Source organism: Rattus rattus, chromosome 6 (assembly GCF_011064425.1).
Source record: "Rattus rattus isolate New Zealand chromosome 6, Rrattus_CSIRO_v1, whole genome shotgun sequence".
NCBI classification, from domain to species: domain Eukaryota; kingdom Metazoa; phylum Chordata; class Mammalia; order Rodentia; family Muridae; genus Rattus; species Rattus rattus.
This window is the reverse complement of record NC_046159.1, coordinates 78,964,530-78,980,980: the sequence shown is the minus strand read 5'-3', so window position 1 is coordinate 78,980,980 and position 16,451 is coordinate 78,964,530. Positions and strand designations below refer to the sequence as shown.

Below are 16,451 nucleotides of genomic sequence, written 5' to 3'. Positions count from 1 at the left end.
ATTAAACATCACTGTTTTTCTTGAGCACTGATCAATGACCAGCACACCGCCCATGAAGAGATTTGTTTTGTTTTTTCACTTTTTATGAACAAGTGTTACAACACTGAAAATAGCTAAGGAAGTCCAGAAATTTCTGTACTGTGAAATGGGTTGATAGTAATTAATTTTTATCTCAGTATTTTAACTTTATCAAACATCTATCCAATTTCAATAGAAATATTCATTTAAACTATAATTCTCTATTATATTTAAATAAAATCATTTTTTATTTCAAAGAGGTTAAAATTTGAAAGGTGTTCAATATTCTATATTTTTATTTTTTTAATTATAGTTATATAAGTACATTATACTAAGTATATTAAGTTACATTATAATGGTATATAATGTACTTTGAACACATTCTACTCTATATTCCCCAATCATTCCCTTTTGAAATTTGTGTATTTAGTTATTTTTTATATCATTTATCATATCATTTATAAGAACTTTAATTCTAAATATTAGGGATAGAGTCAATGTTTTATAAAGATAGGTTTTAAATTTTGAGACCATGCGAAGCAGGCAACTTTTTCTGATGTCCTATGCTTCCATCATGCTGTCCATATTCTTTCATGTAGAAACAGGTTACCTCTCATGGACATTTCAAAATTTACAACTGGACATTATTCTGGAAATCAGTCTTCTACTTTTCTAAGAAATTTATTAAAAAAGAGGTTTTGTGAATTTAAATAAGTATTATTTATTGACTTGAATCATGTATCTATGAATACATATATGTAAGAAAATGTATATGCATATATATGTACATTATAATTCAACAGTCAATCAAAATACGTTATATCCTGTTTCTTACACAGTTTATTTTTATTGTAAGTTTGTTTTCATTTTTATCAGTACTGTGGCTCTTATACTCATGTTTTGTATGTGGGTGCTAACCATAGGTTTTTAATGTTTGTTAACTGCAAGAACAAAATGTCTAATGAAAGCATAAAGCCGTATGTCTATTGGCATCATTTTTCAAATTCATTTGTGACAACTTATCATATTCATTCCTGCTTCTTGTGACTTTACAGTAATTCTACCAATTTATATAAATATTGCATGCATTCTCAGTCAATGTTTTTTGAGATATTTTGGTTTTTTGATACTTTGAAGTTGTCCTATAATTAATAAAAATTATTTATTTTCCTTACTTCTATTTATTTTAAATGGGACAGAAGCATGCATGAAGACATCAGAGGATAATCTGCAACAATTATTTTATTGTTGCTGTTACTATTGTTTTGGTTTAGTTTTTTTTACTCTATTTTGATTTTATTTTTATTTTTTCCTTTATTGGATATTTTCAATTTACATTTAAATTGTTGTTCCCTTTCCCTGTTTCCTGGACATAAGTCCCCTATCCCATCCCCCTGCCCTTCTTCTATAAGGGTGTTCCCCTCCCCGTGCACCTCCCTTACACCCCCCCAGACATTCCCCTGCACTGGGGGTCCAGCCTTGGCTTCTCCTTCCATTGGTGCCCAACAAGGCCATCCTCTGCTATATACACAGTTAGAGCCATGGATCAGTCCATGTATCGTCTTTGGGTAGTGGTTTAGTCCCTGGGAGCTCTGATTGGTTGACATTGTTGTTCTTATGGGGTTAATTTAACCATGTGGTTTCTAGGATTAAGGTAAAATTTTTATGATTAGCAGAAATATCCTTTATCCTATAAGCCTATTGGTATCTATGCATGTTGTTTTTGAAAATACATCATTGCTGATGCTAACACTCTTAGGATGCTCATAGTTGTTGTCATCGTCATCATCGTTGTCGTCGTCGTCATCGTCATCGTCATCATCATCATCATCATCATCATCATCATCATCATCATCATTACTCATGGGATTTTGATAGCTTGCCAACATTTTAAAATGAATACAAAATAAAATATACTCTCATCCATTTGTTTATCTCTATTGTATTTCTCTTTTCACTTGATTTATTTATATAACTTTCATATGAGACTTATGCATCTCCTCATCATTACTCATTAGAGCCCTTTTTTTTGATTGTTTTAAACTCTACAGTTTTTAATGCAACCTTATTAAAGATTGTGTCATAACTCATAGAATTCTAATTACTATGTACTTCAAGACTATGTCACCACACAACAAGTTATGATCTTGGGGTGTCCCTAGAAGTGCACCACCAAGAATAGAAGGTCACATTAACAAACTATAAGGAGTTGTGCGGTGACACATGATAGGCTCAAAGAAATACAGAGAAAGCTAACAACCAAGAACAGAGTGGGAGTGAAAGTGATTAGGGAGAGGCACATGTCTATATTACATCAGGCTATGAGTAAATGTTGGAAGAAGAGCTAAATGGTGAAGCTATGGATGAAATGTTATCAATGGAATAGCAAAATAGAGAGTCATTTATGGGTTACATCGGCAAAATATGATAAAATTTCCAACAGCAACAACAAAATAGAAACCTGAAGTGGTATAAATATTAGTGTCCATTACATGATTGGATTTTATTTCCATATGATGGATACAATCTGGTGTGTGTGTGTGTGTGTGTGTGTGTGTGTCTGTAGTGTGTGTGGCATTAGAGTCTGGTACACAAATGGCTTTACCTTTACCTATGCTTGACAAGTTGCACACCCAGTCCTTGTTGTGGAACTATGTATGCAGTTGTCACATATTCTTACTACGTATGAGTTTATATAAACTGTTTATTTAATACAAGTTAATATTTGATATATATAATTATATTTGTAATGTTTTTAATGAATGAAATTTTTAAATGATTGCATAAAAGGTGCTATCAATGCACCATCAAGAGTAATTACAAGGTTTTCAAAGGCATCAGATAAAACAAATGTTGACTTAGGAAACAAATGACCTACAGAAATAGAAGTTTTAGATGTATGATGTTACAGGTTTTAAGAACAATTTTGTCAAAGAATGTATTCCCAAGTTGCTGCTTAGCAACACATGAAGTCTGCACCTTCCTGCCCAGGTGTCTTTATTGAACATCTGAACAAATATCCTATGGTGTTAAGTCAACTACTGGACAATCCTAATCACTGAGTCCGTTTAAATATTGATTATCAAATACAGTGTTTACATTAAAATATTTCACTGTCACTTCAAATATCTGTTTACTTAAATCAATGCCATTATATTAAATATACTACAATCCTTGCTCCTGTTGTAAAATGTTTTGATTACAGGGGAAGTATTAATCTTTGTTTGTCACTGTATCATTACTTTTTCCTTTCAAGTGTTTCTTGATTATAACATAATCACTGAATACCTTATATTTTAGAATTCTACAGTAAAGTTAGATTTAAAAAACCTTTAACCTTTTAGATATAAAATTATGTGGCCAGAATTTAAAACTTTCAGCATAGTTATTGTTATAAATAATAAATTTATAACAATATATGACTATTTAAATTCTACAAAAGTCTTTATTTTAGTATTTGTTCATAAAATTATAGGCATTTTAAGAGTCCTGATTCCATTTTAAAAAGGAAATAACTACAAATGCAGTAGACAGTAGCAGACAAAGTGCTAAATATGATTGTCGTAGAAGGGTATCCTCCTAGAAAAGTATTTTTCTGTCCATAGAGGAAGCAGTGATGATTTGATTTGGTGACTTAAGCTGTGTCATCTTTTTTAGATACAGTTTAAATGTCATTCACCTTGCTAAGAGAGTGAATTACATGGCAGCTAGAGTCTCAATAGCACCATGAAACATCTAGCCTTCTTGATGTGGAGAGGGCAGGTCCAAAGGCCTTTCAAAGCACTACTCTAATTTCAAGCTAGAGATAGTTTTTTTGTGTTGCTTTTTCTCTACTATTGACACAACTTACCAAAATATCTCTCAGTGCTCCTCATGATAGCAAGGTTCAAACATCACTGACATTGCTGCTAGCATACAGACAGAGGTGTTCCTTAAATAGAGACCGACAGATGGAGTTGTCCCCAAAGTGCAATTTCAACACTGATTAGTGTCAGGCTCTGTCTGAGATAGAGACATGATAGTAACATGCACTGGCATTCCTGGAACCTGGAAACTCAATAACCATATAGCAGAGCAACTTTTTCACAATCACTACACCTAACTCCATCGCAGACTTTTAAGATTAAAACTACATGGAGTTTTAAACTTTCTTGTAAGACTTAAGAATTACAACTTCATTTATTTCTCTTCAAGTTATATTTTGTAGTAATTTACACAGAGAGAAAAAATAGAACTTATTTTCTTTTATAATTGAAGTCTCAGTATTGTATATATATATATGTATATATATATGCACATATAACTTTGAATGCTTTGTTTAAAAATATTCTCTGTTGAAAGATAGACAGAAAGAATTGATCTTGATTCTTCCTACATTTCTTTGATTTAAAAAATATTCAACAAAGGAGATCTAGATCTTCCTGCAGTTTTGTTTTTTGTAGCGTGTGTACATGGGTGTTTCATGTTTCATGACATCCTTTTGTTGAATATTTCTGAAAAAAACTGTCAAACTCAAAAAGAGCTGAAGACAAGCAATGGTACTTATCATAGCTTTTTAAATACCAGTCTGTGTTCTTGCTTTTAAAAGAAGTTTGCTTCTAAAAACTATAAATTGTACAATGATACTTCAATGTCTGATCATAGAAGAATTCCTTATTTTTAAAATGACAGGGTTGGAGTATATGATTTACGTATAACACCAGAGATGTCAGAAATAGCAGTGTAAAAACACAAATCTAGAGATACTTAACTAAACAAATGAAAAAGTATTTAAGGAGATCAGAGGTACTTGTAGAATCTGTTTTTTAAAAGAATTACGTTAGCCATTTCACCTGTTCACTGTGCCTAGGCTGAGAACTATGTCATGAGTTTCTTTGCACTTCCTCTCTCCTTGTGCTTTATGATTCTAGCATATCCTTTCCCTCTGTAAACCAGATACATATACATATATATGTATATATATTCACTCTAACTATTTAGATTAAATTTGTATATTTAAATTGATCAGAGTGGTTTAAGAATGACATCGTATTTGTGTGCATCATAGGGCCAAACTTTGAATGTAGCCTAGGAATATTATATTATTTCTTAATTTTAGATTTGAGAATTTAAGTAATAATAGTTTAATACATTTAAGATATTTGCACTGAATGAGATGTGTTTGAAGGAATGCTCTTTTGTAATGCTTTCCAAAGTTTATCTTACAATTTTATTTAGCTCTTACGTTGTTTGTAAAACTAATAAATTTGCAGCCTCTTTTAGTTTCTAAGTATGCAATGATTATCATAAGCATTTGAATATATGAAAACATTTCGAAGTAAAGTGTGACACACTCTATTTAAATTCATGGAAATGCCTCATTCTCAACAAAACAGACAAGCTGAATTAAAGATAAATGTGAAAGTCAAGGTAGGTTTTGGTCTCTTGATACTTTTGAAATGCATTATTCAAAGGGTTTGATATGCAGAGAAAAAGCGAGCAAGTAGATGGGATGATGGACAAAGGGATAGAGGGAAAAAAAGGAACAGCTTTCATATATCAGAAATCTTTATTAAATATCTCAAAGAGATTGGAGATTTTCACCTCTTTTAAGGTTAAAATGGGTTACAGCTAGACAATTGTATTGGGGAAATAGTGTACAAAGTTTCCATGTTCATATGGATTTTTAAAATGTTAATGAAGTAGATTTTAACAACACCACATTTAAAGACTGTACATTAAGGGTGTGTTGGCTTAAATAATCAATCCCAATCAGCCCATGTCCTAGAGCACTTGGTCCAACTCACCTAGTGCACTGGTGATTCTGTTTGAAGAACTTAAGGAACCTTTAGAATATTCAGACTTGATGGGGGGACTCTGTTACTCAGGGTTGGCTTGGAGAGTTTATAGACTAATCCCACTTCCAGCTTACATTCTCTGCTTTCCACACGTGTGGGAAAATATGTGATTAGTCTACTTCTTGCTCTGCCAACTTGTTTTCATAGCTTCCTATTGATTATGGATTCCTACTCTAGAAATAAAAAAAAATAAATATACTGTATACCTACCTGTTGCCTTTGGCAACGGAAAAGTAAGTAATATATGGACCTTCAAAATAAAGAGGAACATCATTGAAATGAATGTCAGTGTGCAGTGATCAGATATCTACATCAGAGCAGATACACTAGGTATAGTTTTCGCATCATATATACATATATGATATTGCCAACATGCTTCCTACCACTAGTGTTCAGTATGAATAGAATCAATCCAAGAAATATATGTAATAGAAGAGAATACAAAAAAATGTTTTAATTACTTGAATAAACACAAAATACAAGGTTCATTGGCAATTGAAAATATATTCTAGTTTGTGAATTACAGTATACAAAGCAAATAATGAGGTCTAAATTATGTGTTTTACTATTAGTTTGGTATACAAAAAACAAATATAGAATGACAGGAAATAGGAAAGGGTGGGATTCTGGGAATGGAGGTAAATTGAGGAATCCTTTTAAACAGCACATTTCCCTATAAATTTTTATATGGCATAATGCAGAAGGTAAGGATCTAATTTTGTAGACACCCAAAGAAAGGATTGCAATAGAGAGAAAGAAAGTAGAAAGCCATGACACACTCAGAGTGTGCAAACAACCATACATCTAGAGAACACTTAGTCAAGAAAGTTGATGTGAGGTTAATTTACATGACTCCATCATGTAAGGTCTTTAAATGGTGGTCCCAGTATTTACTTTAAATGGTATTAAAAGCCATTTTAGGGTATTGGCATATTCTGTTATATTTTAGACATTCCTGTGGAATGTTTAGGGGAAATACAACAGAGAAAGTGAAACAATTTGGAAGTTGAAAACATGATTGGGAGAAACATATTATAGATATAATGAAAGATAATTGTAACTGTGTCCATAGCGACAGCATCAGAGGGGGTAGTCAGTGGTCAGATAGATTAAAATGCAATATGGGAGAGTGAAGAGTGATGGATATATGATCTACCAAAGGTATTTAAAGCACCATAGATTTCACTCATTTTTGTTTGTTTCTTTTTTAAAAGATGGTTAGTTATTCAGTCAAGTTAATAAAACTTTTGAAAACTGCTTTACATATTCATCCATCTTAAGTAATTCTATTTCTTTGTATAATTATAGTTTTATTTTTAAAACATTTTAATTAAAATAAATTATAATACTTTTCCCCTTCAGTCTCTTCTATCCCTTTCATTCACACCTCAAATTTATTGTCTTTCTTCTTTAATTTTTACTGATACAAACATAAATGTATGTGGATGTATGTACAAATTTATAAATACAGCATGATGAATTTGTTTTGGTTTCAGTGTATATATGGCTTCAGGATTGACTACTTTGTACTTGGTAACCAAAAAGAGTATTCATTCCTGGAACAGCCTACCTATAATTCCTTGTCTAGGATTAGGGTAGGTGGCTATTTTATCCTCTCATATTAACATGTCTATTCAAATTACCTCTTTTACAATATTTGATGTTTGTTTGTTTGTTTCATGTAATTTGTAGAAGAGTCTGTGAAAATCTTTCACAGTCAACCTCCTCATAACTGGATCTTACAACCTTTCTGCATCCTGTCTGTAGTGTTCCCTGATATATAAATGCAATGTGCCGTTATGTATGTATCTGTCATGGCAAGGCTTGCCACAACTTGTTTTGTGGGCAGTTGTGGTTGGATTAAAAGAAATGTATTTTTACTATATTAATCCTACCAATCCATGTGCATGGAAGGTCTTTCCATCTTCTGAGACCTTCAATTCTTTCTTCAGAGACTGAAGTTCCTGTCATGCAGTTTTTTTTACTTGCTTTGTTAGAGTCACACCTAGGGATTTTATGTTATTTGTGGCTATTGTGATGGGTGTCATTTCCCTAATTTCTTTCTCAACCTGTTTATTCTTTGAGTAGAGGAAGGCTACTGATTTGTCTGAGTTAATTTTATACCCAGCCACTTTGCTGAAGTTGCTTATCAGGCTTAGTTCTCTAGTGGAAATTTTGGGGTCACTTAAGTATACTATCATATCATCTGCAAATAGTGATATTTTGACTTCTTCCTTTCCAATTTGTATACATTTGCCCGCCTTTCATTGTCTGATTGCTCTGGCTAGGACTTTGAATACTATATTGAATAAGTATGGAGAGAGTAGGCAGCCTTGTCTAGTCCCTGATTTTAGTGGGATTGCTTCAAGTTTCTCTCCATTTACTTCTATGTCAGCTACTGGTTTGCTGTATATTGCTTTCACTATGTTTTTTTTTTTAATTTCAGTTTTTTTATTGTGAGATAAAGTTTGGTAAAACATTACATGAGAGCCAATAGCTCCCAAAGGGATCATTTTGTTTAGAAATTCCAGGATGCATTCTCTCTGTAAGCCAGAGCAAGCTATCAATCATCAATGATTATAGAGAACTTATTTACATGATGAAACTAGGCACAATTTCTTAGTCCCCTGCAGTAACCAAGCTTAATATGCAGAGTATTTAGATTTTCCTAACATCTTTCCTAGTTCAAATGCTAGTTTAGTATCTACTAGACCTAGTTTTATCTCATGTTTTTATTTTTTAAATTAAATTTCTTGACTTTGAAGAGTTGGATATTTATAGTAGCATTTGACTTTTATATTTCAATATTTGGTAAACATCCTTTCTGTACATTGATACATTAAACATATATTAAAAATCTATTCAGTTATCATTTTGTCTTTATGAAATAAACTTTAGATTGTTTTCCTTCACTGGAACAAAATATGATTTGACCTAAATGACTGCAAAATCGAACTGGCAATGGGACAGACACAGTGTCCTTGAGAGCAGAACATATCTTTCTGTTTTGTGGTGATGCTGTGACTGTCTCTGCTTTCTTGTACTTTACATCTCTAACAATTTCATGAGAGCTGTCCTAATTTGATATACTATCACTTTATTGTCATAAAATTAGAGAGTTTTCTCCTTATTTTCAGCCAACCTTGCTTGTATTTACCACTTGATATAAACTAGAATTTTTATCATTGAATGAAAATAAACAAATTTCTAAACTGAAAACAGAAATATGGATTATTAATTTATATTTAATATGGAATGAACTAATTCTCTTTATATTTATTTACTTACCTGTATGCTGTAAATGAATGAAAATGTATCAATGTAGTAAATAGCTTATTGTCAGAAATATAAGTGGTACATAGATTTGAATTCTACAAATGGTATATTAGACCTGTTACAAGGGACATGATTTTCAGAAGTTTTACAAGCCTTTTTTCTTCTATATTTCTCTAATTGCTTAAGAACAACTGGGCTACTAATCTTTCAATATCCTAGTGTGGCATTGAGATAACCCCCCCCTATTTAAATCCCTATAAATTTTGGATTTGTAATGTCCTCAAACGGTTCACACTCACCTAAAACTACTTTTACCTTAGCAGGTAATTTACTTCTCCTAAGTTAGTTTATTTAGTAAAATTTTCAGAACTTAAAAATAGCTTATTCATGGGACTGATAAGACAGCTTACAAAAATAATAATATAAATATATGTATGAAACATACAACTGCCAAGGTAAATATATGGCAAACTGTATCATTGGTGAAAACAGCCAAATTTCATGTTTAAGAAATTCTGTTCATAAGTGAAGAGGGAAATCACTTCATCTACAGATGCACTTACCTAAGCTATAGACATGAATAATCTAATATAAAGGACTGAGACAACATCATCACAGAAGTCAATGATGCAGTTAATTAATACTGAAGTAAGAGATTAAGGTCTGTTATTTTGTAACCATGATGTAAGTGTTGATCATCACTGAACTGAGGGAAAACATGTGAGGAGTTTCTAGGTATTATTCATTTTCCACTGAGCCAGAAATACCTCTTGATCAGGCAGAACACTTTATGTAGCTTCATGGGCTGGCAGCATTAATCCTCACAGTTTCTCACTCAAACTGTTAGTCCACTCTCTCTTCACAATAATGCTGTAGTAAAAGATATGTACCTTCAAGGATATGCCAAACAAATGTCATGCTGCTATGTTTCAGTAATGTTGATATTTATCTCTCATAGCTATGGCTGTGACATAGAGTCTCTCTAAAATGCTTAGTGACCAGAGAATGTCCCTGTCAGAGTTGGAACTATAAATACATCCCTGTCTTTTCTGAGTATCATACATTTACTTCTTGGCATTAAGCTCTTCCCTGAATGCATTGTTGTTTGATTACCTGCTGTTCAATATTATCTCACACTACTTACATAAAGACTCCTGTGGACCCAGAGCCTGCCATTAGCACCACTGTGAGGTTATGCAGAGTTCACAGCTGCTGGGGAAAGATGTTGTCTTTGAACTTGCCTCTTCCCATTATTGTCACTAACATCTGGTGGGAGGCACTGTTCTCTTTGTGCCATTCACCCCTCAGTCCCTTGAAGCCTGGAAGTAATTCCTTAATCAGGATACAGTAGATGAAAGCACTTACATTTTTGTCCCTTATGTTCAGTGACATAGTTTTAAGATTAAACCTGTAGACTCATAATGTTTTATGCATATGTGGTCTGAATGTGTAACTGGAATGTTAGCAGCTTTTACTTCATAAAAGAATTCTAATCCAAGTGCATGGCTGCTCAGACAAACGGTCACAACCAAAGACCAAGTAGGTCTACGTGATCTGAATGGAATTAAAAAAACTTCAATCCCTCTGGCTTGGATACAGACATGATCTTAGTACATACATTTAATCTCAAACAATATATGTACAATTAGTTTGTAGAAGGAAGTAGCCGTGTTTGAAAATGACATCTAATTGATGAGCAGACAAAGCGATGAATCAAAGAAAGGTTTGACCAAATGAGACTAAGAGGGGATATGTGCAACTCTCATAAGAATGAACAGGAACAATAAGCTACTTAAAGGCAGCACAAACAGAGTATTAGTGAGTTCAGTTGAGTGGAGTTGAGTTCCACACAATACAGTACAGTAAAATGGAGTTGAGTTCATTCACAAGTTTGTGCAAAGAAAGTTGAAGCCAGAGAATAAGAAGGACCAAGATTAGAAGTAATTGCTAGAGTTAGTTTGAGGCCAAACAGAGCAATTCAGTAAGAAGCTGAGAGAAGTCAGATTGAAACAGTCAGCTTAGAGAGAAGTTTGGGCCACAGCAGCTAATTTCAATCAGCCAGCAAGAGTTTAAAAAGAGCTAGACAGGGTGAGTTTATTTGAATGTAACTCTCAGAGGCTGAAATATTCTAGGCCTGGGTTAGCAGATGGAGCCTCGAACTTGAAGCATTTAGATTTGGGTTTATAGAAAATTAGATTGTATAGAGATTGGAAGCTTCTAGCCTTGAGCCTATGGTTAGATAGAACACAGAAAGAAACGATCTAGGCTTAAGCCTAGCCATGTATTCATACAACTTGTATATGGATCTCATTTAATCCTTCTTCTGACAAATAAGTGTGATATTTAAAGTTTTTTTATACCATTAAAAAACTATAGAGCAGAGATGAATCCAATCTCTCTCCACATATGAACTTTATCTTCTGCTTTAGCACAGTGATGTTGAAATGAATAACTTCAATATGTTTGGAGGGTATCTACTGGGCTAGACAACAATTCAAGTTGATAGTCTATAAAGTAAAAAGTGTCCTGAAATGCTCTACTCAAACAGAAATAATGCACAGCATTCTGTATTATTTAGAGGAGTTCTGAATTTTCATTAATCACCTCATCTTGTATCATTTCTTGCATTTTTTAAAGTTTTTGTTTGGTTGTTGGGTTATTTTGTTTGTTTGTTTTGTTTTCCTTTCACTGTTTTCTCCCTATCCCTTCCTAATATGGATAGTGGTGAGAGTCTCAGATTGGAGGAATTTTCCCCTACAATAAAGGGAATGTTTTCACATTTGAATTTCACATGCCATGTATATTGCTACTCAGAGCACTGATCCTCTTTCCTTGACATCAAATTTTAAATTAAATGTTACAAAATACAAGAAAATAATAGCTTGAAAATGTATTTTTAAGATGACAAGTGTTCGTGCTCCTTACAAGACAGAAAAGAGTAAGAAAAGTCTATTACTGTACAAATTCTTAAAGTTAAGAAATGCTTTCCTTTGGTAAGTTGTGAATAGAAAAATAGGGGTAGCAAGACTCGCTAAGCAATTTAACAGCTGTTATTATAATTAAACTAGTGTGCAAGAGAAGAGATGTTGTGAGAATAATTGAGGAAACATCTCTGCCAGAGTCTTAGTTGAAAACTTTTGTTGCATATGAAACACAATCAATGGGTAATAGAAATAGAATAGAGTCTGGCATCAGACTCACAACCCATCACTCTTGAAGGTTGAATGCACAATGTGGAAAAGAAACTCTGGGTTTATACAAATACACATCAAAATGAATTTCTTCCATGAAAGATTAGATAAAACTCTGCTGAGTGTGTCATTGAATCTCACTTATTACATCAGTGTTCATACCCAGAACAAACTGTAGTAAGAGGACACAGCACAAAGAGTACCACCCTAATCTTTTAATTAAAGTAATTATTCTGATGGAGAAGGCAATCCAATTATTTGAGTTTAGCCTTCCAAAATCATGGAACAACTAAAAGATGTTACAATTGCAGAATTTCAATAAGACTATTTTTATAGGGTATATGAGGTATTTTTTTCTACATGGTTATTGGACCATTACTCAGTATAACATTACTCAGATTTTAAGAAGCAAGGGAAGGTTGTGACTTCAGAATATTACATTTAGATATGTAAGTAAGTCATATTTAAAAGATCCTGGTTAATATCTAATTGATGCATTTCAGTTTCATGCAGCATTCAATCACAATTGTGGCTGATGGGCTATTACAAGTATATAAATCATATAAGCTTTATATCAAGTAGTGCCGAAGATGAGGTGGTATAAACATGTCAGCATTGCTAAATGTGGTTCTTGGATCTAACGCTGATGGGAGGGAAGTCAATCACAGTCTCTTGTGATGTCTTTCCAGTATTATCAATAAAAGCATCAACAAATGGACAAGAACACTGCCAAGAATGAGGAATGGAGCCTGACTCATGCCAATAAGAGGCTGTTTGAGATGGTTTTCAGGAAAGGTGCACGATAACCATGGCAGGCTGGGTACTCTTCACCCCTCCTCCTTCTCAAATCTGTATTCATCAGAAGGAACTCCCTGTGGAGTCTGTTTCTTAATAAAGTCGATTCCATCAACTGCTGTGTACGATGTAGCACTTGCTGCTGATTTGTTAATGACTGTGTGCAATCACGGATGCCTTTGCTGCTTCTGTATTAATAGATAAAGGACTGTCAGCTAGGCATTCCCTTCCCAGGTGCCTGCGCCACACTCAGTCACTAAGTCAGCACCCTCAAAGTTGCAAGTATGTTGAGTATAGGGACCTCTGCACTGTCCTGCTCATCTACATAAATGCAACTATCCCCCCCTTTGGCCTCCACAATTTCCTCTAAGACCCCATTTATACTGAATTAGGGATACCAAGAGCTGGTATCATTTACATTTGCTTAAAGACTTTATCATTTTTAAAGACTCTGTCCCCAAATACCATCACGGTCCCAGGGGTTGGAAGTTAGGAGGCCAGTATAAAAGTTTAGAGTGCTTGTACCTCATCGACAGCAGTGAACCATCATGATAATCTCAATGATTATCATGTTTTTATAATTAGTACGTTTTTCTATTATGTATATTTGCTTCCTTTGTCACTTAGCATTACTAGAGTTAAGCAGTGTGCTTAGCTTTATAATGCTCAAAGCACCATACCTTCATTCAATCCTGATGCCTCTCATGTTCCTTGCAAAAAATACAAAGTTCTGTAAATCCTGGTCAATTGAGTAAATTATATTGACTAAAATACCATTTTATTTGAATTGTTTTTAAAGCCCTTTCCTTCCCACTATTTAATTAAGCAAGACTCTATTTAGGAAATAGCATAGCTAGTTTATACATAAATTAAGAAAAATAGCCATTGATTGTACTAAATTTCATCCAGAAATATAATTTTAAAATATGGTTTAAGATTTTTAAATTCTTCTAACAAGGGAAATTGCATGGAGAACTAAGCTAATAACAGTAGTGACAATTAATAAAAACAAACCTAAACACACTGGTAAAATATGAAGGGAATGAGTGGCTTAGCTGTAATTTCAGGGGGTAGCTAAGGATGAGTAATACTTGACACCAGTAGGTTAGAGGAGGGAAAGGCCTTATCAGTACAGGGAAGAAAACAAACTATAGAGGGACATGAAGCCCTTTGGCTCTGAAAAGTTTGGCTCACTCTTCCATAAATTTAACCCTAAGTGTCTTTCAGTAAAGACATTTCATATAATGCCATGAAGAATAGAATTCTATTCAGTTGTAAAGGAAAATGAAGTTATAAAATTTGTAGATATATGGATTGAGCTGGAAAAATTACACTGAGTGAGGTAATCTGAACCCTGAAAGATAGTATTATATATTCTTTCATATGCATATGCTAGCTCTGAATCTTTAGATATATCTACTTTTATTGGAGTACTCCTATAAGTCAAGAAACTAGTGAGAGGCCACAGAAAGGCATTCAATGGACAATTTGGCTTACACTTCCAAGTTAAATATTTCTTTTTGAGGAAGTCAGGCTAAGAACTCAAGGATCTAGTTTCATCATACTAGTCAAGAGGAACAAAAACCATAAAGGCCTCTATATTTGATTGTTTGATGATCTCAGTCAGCTTGAGTCTTGTATACTACTCAGGATGACCTATCTATTCACCGGTACTTCCCACAATATGCTGAGTTACCCTACATCAATAAAAAAGGCGATTCCTCAAAGTGCCTACAGCCAACTGATCCTGAAAGACTCTCTAACCAAGTGACAACGGGCTGTGCTGAATTGATCAGTACACAGAGTGAATGTCCATGTTCAGAGTTTTAAATTTATTAAACATATTGCATACAAAAATCCTGACCTAATACCTGGTTCTAATTATTACTACACAAAAGTTGAGTAATTATGTTCAGCACTAAGTGCTTTTCTCCCACTGTACTTTGATCACTTGCAGGACGCAGTTACTATGGTGGTTTCAGAGATATGCTGTGCTGTTTTTGTCATATGAGAAACAAACCACACACACTGTCTCAGTGGAGCATTGAAAGTATTTCCCAAAGAATCATCACTTTGTCATTTGTTTTATCTTATGAATAACTTTGAGTCTGTTAATACAACTTGTCATAGAAGTGTAGCATATGTTCATAATAATATGCTAAGTTATTTGCATGTGAACCATATGGATGGCTCTATTATTTCTTTATGAAGGTAGCTGATGTGCAACAATTTCTAAAAAAAATGAAAAAAAGAAAAAAAAAGACCCGCATTGTTCCTTTGAGTACATCAATATTTCTTTCATCACTGTGTAGTAGTTATTCTTTCCCTGTTTTAAAATAATATATAAATACTCAAAAACTATGTTTTAAAATTCATCTTTCTGGATTTTATTTTACTGCATTTATCATGCTTTTCATCAGGTAGATCTTTTCACTTCAGTGATTGCCCTGACCAATTCTAAGGAGAATTCTTATTTACCAGTGCTTTTTTCTTAACTAAGTAATTGAAGCAGGAGGCACATTTACTATAGCAATTTAATATAGAGTTACATCGCATTATATAGAATATATATATATATATATATATATTTATAAAACCTAATACAGTTTCAGAAGAGATAGTTTAAAAAAAAACTTTATTTTTACAACAGTAAACTAAACCCCAAGAAAAGTAATCAACTACTCCCATGAAATACAGTTCATCTATGATGCCAAGGTTCTGTGTTCTGTGTGCAGTGCTCCTGAAAATATATGGCCAGTGAGAAGTTACCTTCCCACATTTAGTACTAAATTATATTCTATAGCATTATAAATCTTGTAATTTGATATTATCAAATAAGACAAATATTTCATTGAAGTACCTGGTTTATTTTTTTAAAGTACACTTTCTTTTAGAACCACCTCAGGTTTATAGAAATATTGAATACTAAGTTAAGAATTGGCTTTGTTGGGCACCAATGGGAGGAGAAGCCCTTGGTCCTGCCAAGGCTAGACACCCCCCCCCCGCGTCCAGTGTAGGGGAATGACAGGGCGGAGACGTGAGAAGGGGTTGGTGGTGGAGAAGGGGGATAGGATAAAGGACTTATGGATAGGAAACCAGGAAAGAGAATAAAATTTGAAATGTTAATAAAAAATATCAAATAAAAAATAAAGAAAAGACAAAAGAATTCTTAGTTACTTCCTTGCAATGCACACTGAATACCTACACCCTGCTCCAGAGGAGCCTGCATTAACACACCATCTGCACCGAAGACCATGCTTTCTATTCACATTACAGATGAGTGTCCAGGTTCATGCATCTGTGGCCATTGTGTAGAGGACAGAGCAGGATGCTG

General features: G+C 33.5%; 1 protein-coding gene across 2 annotated transcripts in view; it reads left to right on the top strand.

Annotated features, from left to right (window-relative positions):
* The window catches only part of Grid2 (glutamate ionotropic receptor delta type subunit 2), a 1,431,657-nt gene that overhangs the window by 414,155 nt on the left and 1,001,051 nt on the right, over positions 1 to 16,451 (top strand). The gene's annotated exons all lie outside the window — the stretch shown is intronic.